The sequence below is a fragment of the Maylandia zebra genome, linkage group LG17 (genome assembly GCF_041146795.1).
Source record: "Maylandia zebra isolate NMK-2024a linkage group LG17, Mzebra_GT3a, whole genome shotgun sequence".
NCBI classification, from domain to species: Eukaryota; Metazoa; Chordata; class Actinopteri; order Cichliformes; family Cichlidae; genus Maylandia; species Maylandia zebra.
Window position 1 is genome coordinate 804,623 of NC_135183.1, and position 8,821 is coordinate 813,443.

The 8,821-nt window shown below is 43.4% G+C and overlaps 1 long non-coding RNA gene across 1 annotated transcript; it reads left to right on the forward strand.

The window, feature by feature from the left end:
- Window positions 1–7,693: 7,693 nt before the first annotated feature.
- On the forward strand, window positions 7,694–8,094 carry LOC143413244 (uncharacterized). The gene is made up of 2 exons (XR_013093863.1): window positions 7,694–7,909; window positions 8,057–8,094. It is a non-coding gene; the product is annotated as an uncharacterized LOC143413244 (long non-coding RNA).
- Window positions 8,095–8,821: the final 727 nt, after the last annotated feature.

Consider the following 8,821-nt stretch of genomic DNA (forward strand, 5'->3'; position numbering starts at 1 on the left):
CAGCGAGGGCAAGACGGGCGTTCATTTATTCTTCACGAGAGAGGACGCACTCGGAGCCGCCGCTAAAGCCAAGTGACTTGGGTTTGGGAGGATTCCTAGACATTCCCTCGGCAGTCACGTGTGTGTACAATGAGCAGTGGAGCACAACAACAGACAGACATGGTTTGGATCACAGCTGAGGCTGAAGCATACGAGGAGGCCTTACTGTGGATCCAAACAGCTTTCACAGCAGGAAGCATTGTCCTTACAGACCTAAAACACTGCATTCAAAGAAGTCGCTTACTCGAAAGCTCCCTAAACTCCACAGTAGTTTGTGTTCATTGGCATTGGCTGCAGTATCCTCCCTTAATGAACGTGCACTGTGTTGACAAACGCACGTGGGTTTCTGTGGTGCAGAGAACCCACGTTTTCAGCATTAACTTCAAATCAATCATTGGCTTTAAATACAGATCCTGTGCAGGTGAAACGCTTGAGAGCACTGACACTGTTAGCATTGTTAGCAGGCTGCCTGTTTTTGTTGAATCACCTGGATGATGTGCAGCATGTTAGTTGAACCAGGTGCAACAGTTCATACCACAGAAAAGACAAAAGTGTGCCAAGATGCAAGAAACAGCCCAGAAAAGCTGTAATTTTATAAACCTGTGCGTTGGTCTTTAGCAGGGCTCCTGCTGCTTTATAACAGCTGTGTCTACAGATCAGCTCCATGTGCTGTAACACGCCTCCCTGCTGTGGCTGCAAGTCCTCTCCAGACTTTCATGAAGGAGACCAGTGCTGCCCAGGTATTTTGGAGGCAGCGATGCCTCTGCTCACCTGTTTCTGCTCACAAAGGGAGGATTTTGTATGAGGAGCTGAGCTCCCTGCTTGGTTTACAGCCTCCTTCAGGATCAAGCGAGAGAGGGAGATGGAGTGGCTCATCAGATAAAGCTGTACTTTATTCCTGCCCGGTCGTTACACACCTGGCACTAAGTCACAAACATGATACTTCTAGTTAATGCTGCTTAATAGGTGACTGAAGACAAGCTTGTTGAGTTTTTTGCTTTGAGAGGAACTATAATGATGTCACGGCATTACTGCATTATGTAACGTAAATATAATGAAAGCAGGAAGTCAAGTTTGCTGAGAAAAACATGCCAGACAAGCCACATTCAGTCAGTACATTTTATTATCTCTGATGGACATTTGCCTCTGGCACAACAACTCTTACACGCAAGACAGGAAACATGAGCTCACCTGTGACTATTACTAAACCAGTAAGACTATAAAACGTCCAGCTTCACTACTTTGAAAGGATTTGTCCACTTCCTGTTTGTATTATGTATTTCATTATTGAGTATTTGTCCCATTTACATGTTTCAGATCCTTAATCAAACATTAATATCAGTAAATAGACACAATCTCTAAAGTTTAAAATAACGATGGCCTTTATTAAGGAGGAACGCTATCCAAACGTACCCTATGTGAAAAGTAGACCTAATGACTGGTTGTGCCACAGTTTGCAGGAAAAACAACAAACAAGCCATTTATGAACTATCATCGTCCTGCTGCATAATCTGTCTCACACAGACAACAAAGTGCACATTCTTTCTAATCTCGTAACATAATAAGAAAAAAATCTGGTCCTTTGTCCTCGACACATCTTCACTATAGGGAAATATAACCTCAGATACACAACATGAGAGAAACAGCACTTTGCTGTGTTTCCACCATCGGAAAACAACATTTTTAATTACACATCTCTGAATTTAGGATATTGGCATTACCTCGGCCTCCAGTAACACTGTGAGGAACCTTGGAGTCATCTTTGACCAGGACATGTCCTTCAATGCACATATTAAACAAATATGTAAGACTGTTTTCTTCCATTTGTACAACATCTCTAAAATTAGAAATATCCTGTCTCAGAGTGACGCTGAAAAACTAGTTCATGCATTTATTACTTCCAGGCTGGACGACTGTAATTCATTATTATCAGGAAGTCCAAAAAACTCCCTGAAAAGCCTTCAGCTAATCCAAAATGCTGCAGCAAGAGTACTGACAGGGACTAGAAAGAGAGAGCAGATTTCTCCTGTATTGGCTTCCTGTTAAATCCAGAATTCAAAATCCTGCTCCTCACATACAAGGTCTTAAATAATCAGGCCCCATCTTATCTTAATGACCTTGTAGTACCATATCACCCTATTAGAGCACTTCGCTCTCGCTCTGCAGGCCTACTTGTTGTTCCTAGAGTATTTAAAAGTAGAATGGGAGGCAGAGCCTTCAGTTTTCAGGCCCCTCTTCTGTGGAACCAGCTTCCAGTTTGGATTCAGGAGACAGACACTATCTCTACTTTCAAGATCAGGCTTCAAACTTTCCTTTTTGCTAAAGCATATAGTTAGGGCTGGACCAGGTGACCCTGAATCCTCCCTTAGTTATGCTGCAATAGACGTAGGCTGCCGGGGATTCCCATGATGCACTGGGTGTTTCTTCTTCACTCACTATGTGTTAACAGACCTCTCTGCATTGAATCATATCTGTTATTAACCTCTGTCTCTCTTCCACAGCATGTCTTTATTCCTCCAACCACACCCTCCCACGTTCTCTCACCCCAACCAATCACAGCAGATGGCCCCGCCCCTCCCTGAGCCTGGTTCTGCTGGAGGTTTCTTCCTGTTAAAAGGGAGTTTTTCCTTCCCACTGTCGCCAAAGTGCTGCTCATAGGGGGTCACATGACTGTGTATCATTGTACGGTCATTACCTTACTATATAAAGTGTCTCAACTGTTGTTGTGATTTGGTGCTGTATAAATAAAACTGAATAAAATGTCAGTATAATAACTGACATTTGTTGCTGTTGCTTACCTCTGGTTATATTTAGGTAACCTGGTAAGATCAGCTGATTTTGGGGGGGAACTGAATTTTTTACTGTGTCTGTATAAAGCAGCTGATAGAGCTGACACTCTTAGGATCAGCTCTGTATGTGTAAATGTGTAATACAGCCTTGAACACATTCTTGAGTTATTGAGGGCCAAAGGCTAGCATTAGCTGTGTGCACCAGATTAGCAAAGCTTAGCAACAGCTGTGTTATCATTATGAACACAAGCTAGTGACTCAAATTATGCTCTGGAACTACAGCAGTTGTCAATATCCTCCCAGCAATAGAGCTGTTTAATAAAATCTTCAGAGTGAGGCATCAAAATAAAAAAAAAAAATCCAAGATAACAAAACGTGTGTCTTGTTGTCAAAAAATAGAAATGAGTGAAGTCAGTAAACCTGACTAAGGCTGACACAGTATCCTGGCAGGTAATTACACTGTTTGTTCACTGGAGCACCAATAAAAGCACACTGAGCCCTGCCTCTGCTGTAACCTACTATTATTGCATGGCCTTGTTTGGCAAGCATGACTATTTCGTGTTAAGGTTAAATCAGAGGTAATTGCCCTGCATTATATCCCTGTGAGCCACAGTGAGCTGACGCTGGCAGGCACAGGGTTAAGTTTGGGACAACCTGTAATAGACCCCCGAAGGCTGCATAGAAGCAGCAGAGCTTAGAATCCTCCACACTGTCCAGGTCATGATCCTGTGTGTGTGTGTGTGTGTGTGTGTGTGTGTGTGTGTGTGTGTGTGTGTGTGTGTGTGTGTGTGTGTGTGTGTGTGTGTGTGCACCCTTGCCTGTCACAGCAGAGAGAACACGAGTCACCTCCACCCACAGTGAAGCTGATCCACATGCAGGGAGGACACACACTTCCTACAGGCAAGACGGAAATAAACAGACTTTTCCTGCAAAGAGGACACATGAGACAGAAGGGGGGGGATCCTAAAAACATATATTATAGTCCTGAACGCGGCCAGATTAGGGTTGTCAAACGCATGCCAAGCTGCAACAGAGGAGAAAGATGAGGAGAAGAAAACAACACAGCGTACGAGGCTCTGGAAGAGCTCGGTACAGACAGGAGAACAACACGCCTCTCTGCAAGGAGAATGATTACGGAGCATAAACATGTCACGGGCTCCTGGGCAGACGTACCCACCCAGGGCCAAACACTGCCACAGCATGCTCTCCATCAATATCAGCTAATAGAGATTACTGCCTTTCTAAGGAAAGCTTGGAAATGAAAAGCTGCTCTTCTATATTCTTCCTCAGGAAAAGAAGTTCACCATCAGGAAGCTGTTACAGACTCATGCTGCTTAATGAGCTCTAACATGCACTGTCCTGCTTGGAGACTGATAAGTTTCTTCTTTATTGTAGCTGGCATGCAGCGACGCTTTATTCTCCATGTGGATAAACTCAAACAGCAGTTTGTCTTGTAGACCGTACAACCACTCAGACTGCAACAACGGCAGAACCACACAAACGACTGTGAATATTCATCTATGGGAACCTCTGAATGTAGCAAGTGTGGAGTTACAGATGGAAGCTCTGTAACGAGTTGCCATCTTTCCTTTTTAAATGCTGCATAGCATGACAATATCTTAATGGTACTTTTTGTTGTAATGATGAACGTGAGGTGAAACAGTGTAAATCATAGTTGTGAGGACCTGGCGTAGACCAGCGCACTGCGCACGGTCTCTGCGCACAGAAAATCTGCGTTGCACACACACAAAAAAATCTAATTAAAATGAAAACTTTAACAATCCTGTTCTGCAGTGTCAGTCAGTGACTGGCTGCTCCCGTATGGGAACGATGCCGCCTTATCCCACAGTCCAGCCAATGATGCGATTCACATTCGTATATACGCAGCTAATCAACGTGGTTGACAGGCTCTGACAGCGTCCTTATGTGCCCACAGCGGTGTGGAGTGAAGCCACGTTAATGACAGCGTGTTGTTTATATTTACTACAGGAAGAAACGGTAAAAACTGCGTTTTATAAGGAAAACGCTCGAAAGCCTGCGAGCAAAAACAAAAACACCCCCAGCCTTTCCTATTGGTGGAAAAATGTACCATGTGGACCAATCAAAAACCGATATGGCAACATGGCATTTAGTTGTTTAGGGAGGGGGAAGTTTTAGGAGTGACGGCGTGTTTGAGATGTGAGTGTTTTGCCACGTTTAGCACAAATCTTGTGTAGTCAGCGTGTAGTCAGTGTGTAGTCAGTGTGTAGTCAGTGTGTAGTGAGAGTGTAGTCAGCGTGTAGTTAGTGTGTAGTCAGTGTGTAGTTAGTGTGTAGTCAGTGTGTAGTCAGTGTGTAGTTAGTGTGTAGTCAGTGTGTAGTTAGTGTGTAGTCAGTGTGTAGTCAGTGTGTAGTCAGTGTGTAGTTAGTGTGTAGTCAGTGTGTAGTTAGTGTGTAGTCAGTGTGTAGTCAGTGTGTAGTTAGTGTGTAGTCAGTGTGTAGTCAGTGTGTAGTCAGTGTGTAGTTAGTGTGTAGTCAGTGTGTAGTTAGTGTGTAGTCAGTGTGTAGTCAGTGTGTAGTTAGTGTGTAGTCAGTGTGTAGTCATTGTGTAGTTAGTGTGTAGTCAGTGTGTAGTTAGTGTGTAGTTAGTGTGTAGTTAGTGTGTAGTTAGTGTGTAGTCAGTGTGTAGTCAGTGTGTAGTTAGTGTGTAGTCAGTGTGTAGTCAGTGTGTAGTCAGTGTGTAGTTAGTGTGTAGTCAGTGTGTAGTTAGTGTGTAGTCAGTGTGTAGTTAGTGTGTAGTTAGTGTGTAGTCAGTGTGTAGTCAGTGTGTAGTTAGTGTGTAGTTAGTGTGTAGTCAGTGTGTAGTTAGTGTGTAGTCAGTGTGTAGTTAGTGTGTAGTCAGTGTGTAGTCAGTGTGTAGTTAGTGTGTAGTCAGTGTGTAGTCATTGTGTAGTTAGTGTGTAGTCAGTGTGTAGTCAGTGTGTAGTCATTGTGTAGTCAGTGTGTAGTCAGTGTGTAGTCAGTGTGTAGTTAGTGTGTAGTCAGTGTGTAGTTAGTGTGTAGTCAGTGTGTAGTCAGTGTGTAGTCATTGTGTAGTTAGTGTGTAGTCAGTGTGTAGTTAGTGTGTAGTTAGTGTGTAGTCAGTGTGTAGTCAGTGTGTAGTTAGTGTGTAGTCAGTGTGTAGTTAGTGTGTAGTCAGTGTGTAGTCAGTGTGTAGTTCATGTGTAGTCAGTGTGTAGTTAGTGTGTAGTCAGTGTGTAGTCAGTGTGTAGTCAGTGTGTAGTTAGTGTGTAGTCAGTGTGTAGTCAGTGTGTAGTTAGTGTGTAGTCAGTGTGTAGTCAGTGTGTAGTTAGTGTGTAGTCAGCGTGTAGTCAGTGTGTAGTCAGTGTGTAGTTAGTGTGTAATCAGTGTGTAGTTAGTGTGTAGTCAGTGTGTAGTCAGTGTGTAGTTAGTGTGTAGTTAGTGTGTAGTCAGTGTGTAGTCAGTGTGAAGTTAGTGTGTTGTTAGTGTGTAGTCAGTGTGTAGTCAGTGTGTAGTTAGTGTGTAGTCAGTGTGTAGTCAGTGTGTAGTTAGTGTGTAGTCAGCGTGTAGTCAGTGTGTAGTCAGTGTGTAGTCAGTGTGTAGTTAGCGTGTAGTCAGTGTGTAGTCAGTGTGTAGTTAGTGTGTAGTCAGCGTGTAGTCAGTGTGTAGTCAGTGTGTAGTTAGTGTGTAGTCAGCGTGTAGTCAGTGTGTAGTCAGTGTGTAGTTAGTGTGTAGTCAGTGTGTAGTTCGTGTGTAGTCAGTGTGTAGTCAGTGTGTAGTCAGTGTGTAGTTCGTGTGTAGTTAGTGTGTAGTTAGTGTGTAGTCAGTGTGTAGTCAGTGTGTAGTTAGTGTGTTGTTAGTGTGTAGTCAGTGTGTAGTCAGTGTGTAGTTAGTGTGTAGTCAGTGTGTAGTCAGTGTGTAGTTAGTGTGTAGTCAGCGTGTAGTCAGTGTGTAGTCAGCGTGTAGTCAGTGTGTAGTCAGTGTGTAGTCAGTGTGTAGTTAGTGTGTAGTCAGTGTGTAGTCAGTGTGTAGTTAGTGTGTAGTCAGTGTGTAGTCAGTGTGTAGTTAGTGTGTAGTCAGTGTGTAGTCAGTGTGTAGTCAGTGTGTAGTTAGTGTGTAGTCAGTGTGTAGTCAGTGTGTAGTTCGTGTGTAGTCAGTGTGTAGTTAGTGTGTAGTCAGTGTGTAGTCAGTGTGTAGTTCGTGTGTAGTTAGTGTGTAGTCAGTGTGTAGTTAGTGTGTAGTCAGTGTGTAGTCAGTGTGTAGTTACTGTGTAGTTAGTGTGTAGTTAGTGTGTAGTCAGTGTGTAGTCAGTGTGTAGTCAGTGTGTAGTCAGTGTGTAGTTCGTGTGTAGTTAGTGTGTAGTTAGTGTGTAGTCAGTGTGTAGTCAGTGTGTAGTTCGTGTGTAGTTAGTGTGTAGTCAGTGTGTAGTTAGTGTGTAGTCAGTGTGTAGTCAGTGTGTAGTTAGTGTGTAGTTAGTGTGTAGTCAGTGTGTAGTTAGTGTGTAGTCAGTGTGTAGTCAGTGTGTAGTTCGTGTGTAGTTAGTGTGTAGTCAGTGTGTAGTTAGTGTGTAGTTAGTGTGTAGTTAGTGTGTAGTCAGTGTGTAGTTAGTGTGTAGTCAGTGTGTAGTCAGTGTGTAGTTCGTGTGTAGTTAGTGTGTAGTCAGTGTGTAGTTAGTGTGTAGTCAGTGTGTAGTCAGTGTGTAGTCAGTGTGTAGTTAGTGTGTAGTCAGTGTGTAGTCAGTGTGTAGTTAGTGTGTAGTCAGTGTGTAGTTAGTGTGTAGTCAGTGTGTAGTTAGTGTGTAGTCAGTGTGTAGTCCGTGTGTAGTTAGTGTGTAGTCAGTGTGTAGTTAGTGTGTAGTCAGTGTGTAGTTAGTGTGTAGTCAGTGTTGTACTGGAACTGTTTGTATGTTATTTCTCCAGGCCTATAGGGGGCGCAGGTTTGCACAGTTTGCTATGTTGAGCCAATTAGTCACTAAAAGAAGTGTGATAGGAAGTGTTTGCTCATGAGTGAAGCAAGACATGGTGTGTTTTCCTCCGATCCAAAGCCATCCACTCCGTTAAATCCCTTTGAGTGGCAATATGAGTAAGTTTCTTAATTGTGTTTACCTTTAAGAGAGGGTATATGACATTATTGAAGTGATTTGGAAACTTTTGATGTGTTTTATATGTCCACTTAAGTTCAACCCAAGCTAATGTTTATGTGACATTTCTGTATTCTGTATCATTTCAGTTTCACACTTTTTTGCATTAAATCCTGTCCAAATACAACACGTGCCTGTTCCTTGGAGGAAGTGATGCAAGAGAGAGTTTAGCTGGCTGTGAATCTCAATATAGGACACTGGGTCACATTGGGTGCAACAGTACAGTGAAATCATAGCGCTCTGCGAGGGACGTCGAGTGACAGTTCTACTCTAACATGGAGAAATCAGAGACTGAAGGTCAAAACGACGAGGAAGCAAGGTCCACTCGCTCAAGAAGGTCCTCAAAGTCTTCAGGAAAACTGACTGTTAGATCATCTGCAGCATGTTCAAGCAGGTCGTCAGCATCAACCCGAGCCAGTATGGCAGCAGCACGGGCACAAGCAGAAGCTCAAGCAGCAAAAGCCAGATTAGCTTACGCTGAGAAGGAGATGAACATTAAAGTAGAAAAGGCCCGTCTAGAAGCAACTCTGGATGTAATCAACCTCCAAAAGGAAGCAGATGCAGCCTTGGCTAAAGCAGAGGTAATGGAGTCAGCAGCAGCTCAATTTGACAAAGCTGAATCAGGGGAAGAGTGGCCATTGTCACCCCTACAAGTAACCCCAGAGCAAAAAGTGAGTGAATACATAAATAAACACAGCCACACTGACCTGGTTCCAGACATTACATCTCACCATGATGACAGTAAATATCAGAATGAACAATCCAAACAACCAGTAATGTACACACCTCTTTGTCCCAAACAAGAGCCAGTGCAGTACTCATTCATGCCACAAGATGGGGCAGAGAGACGACTA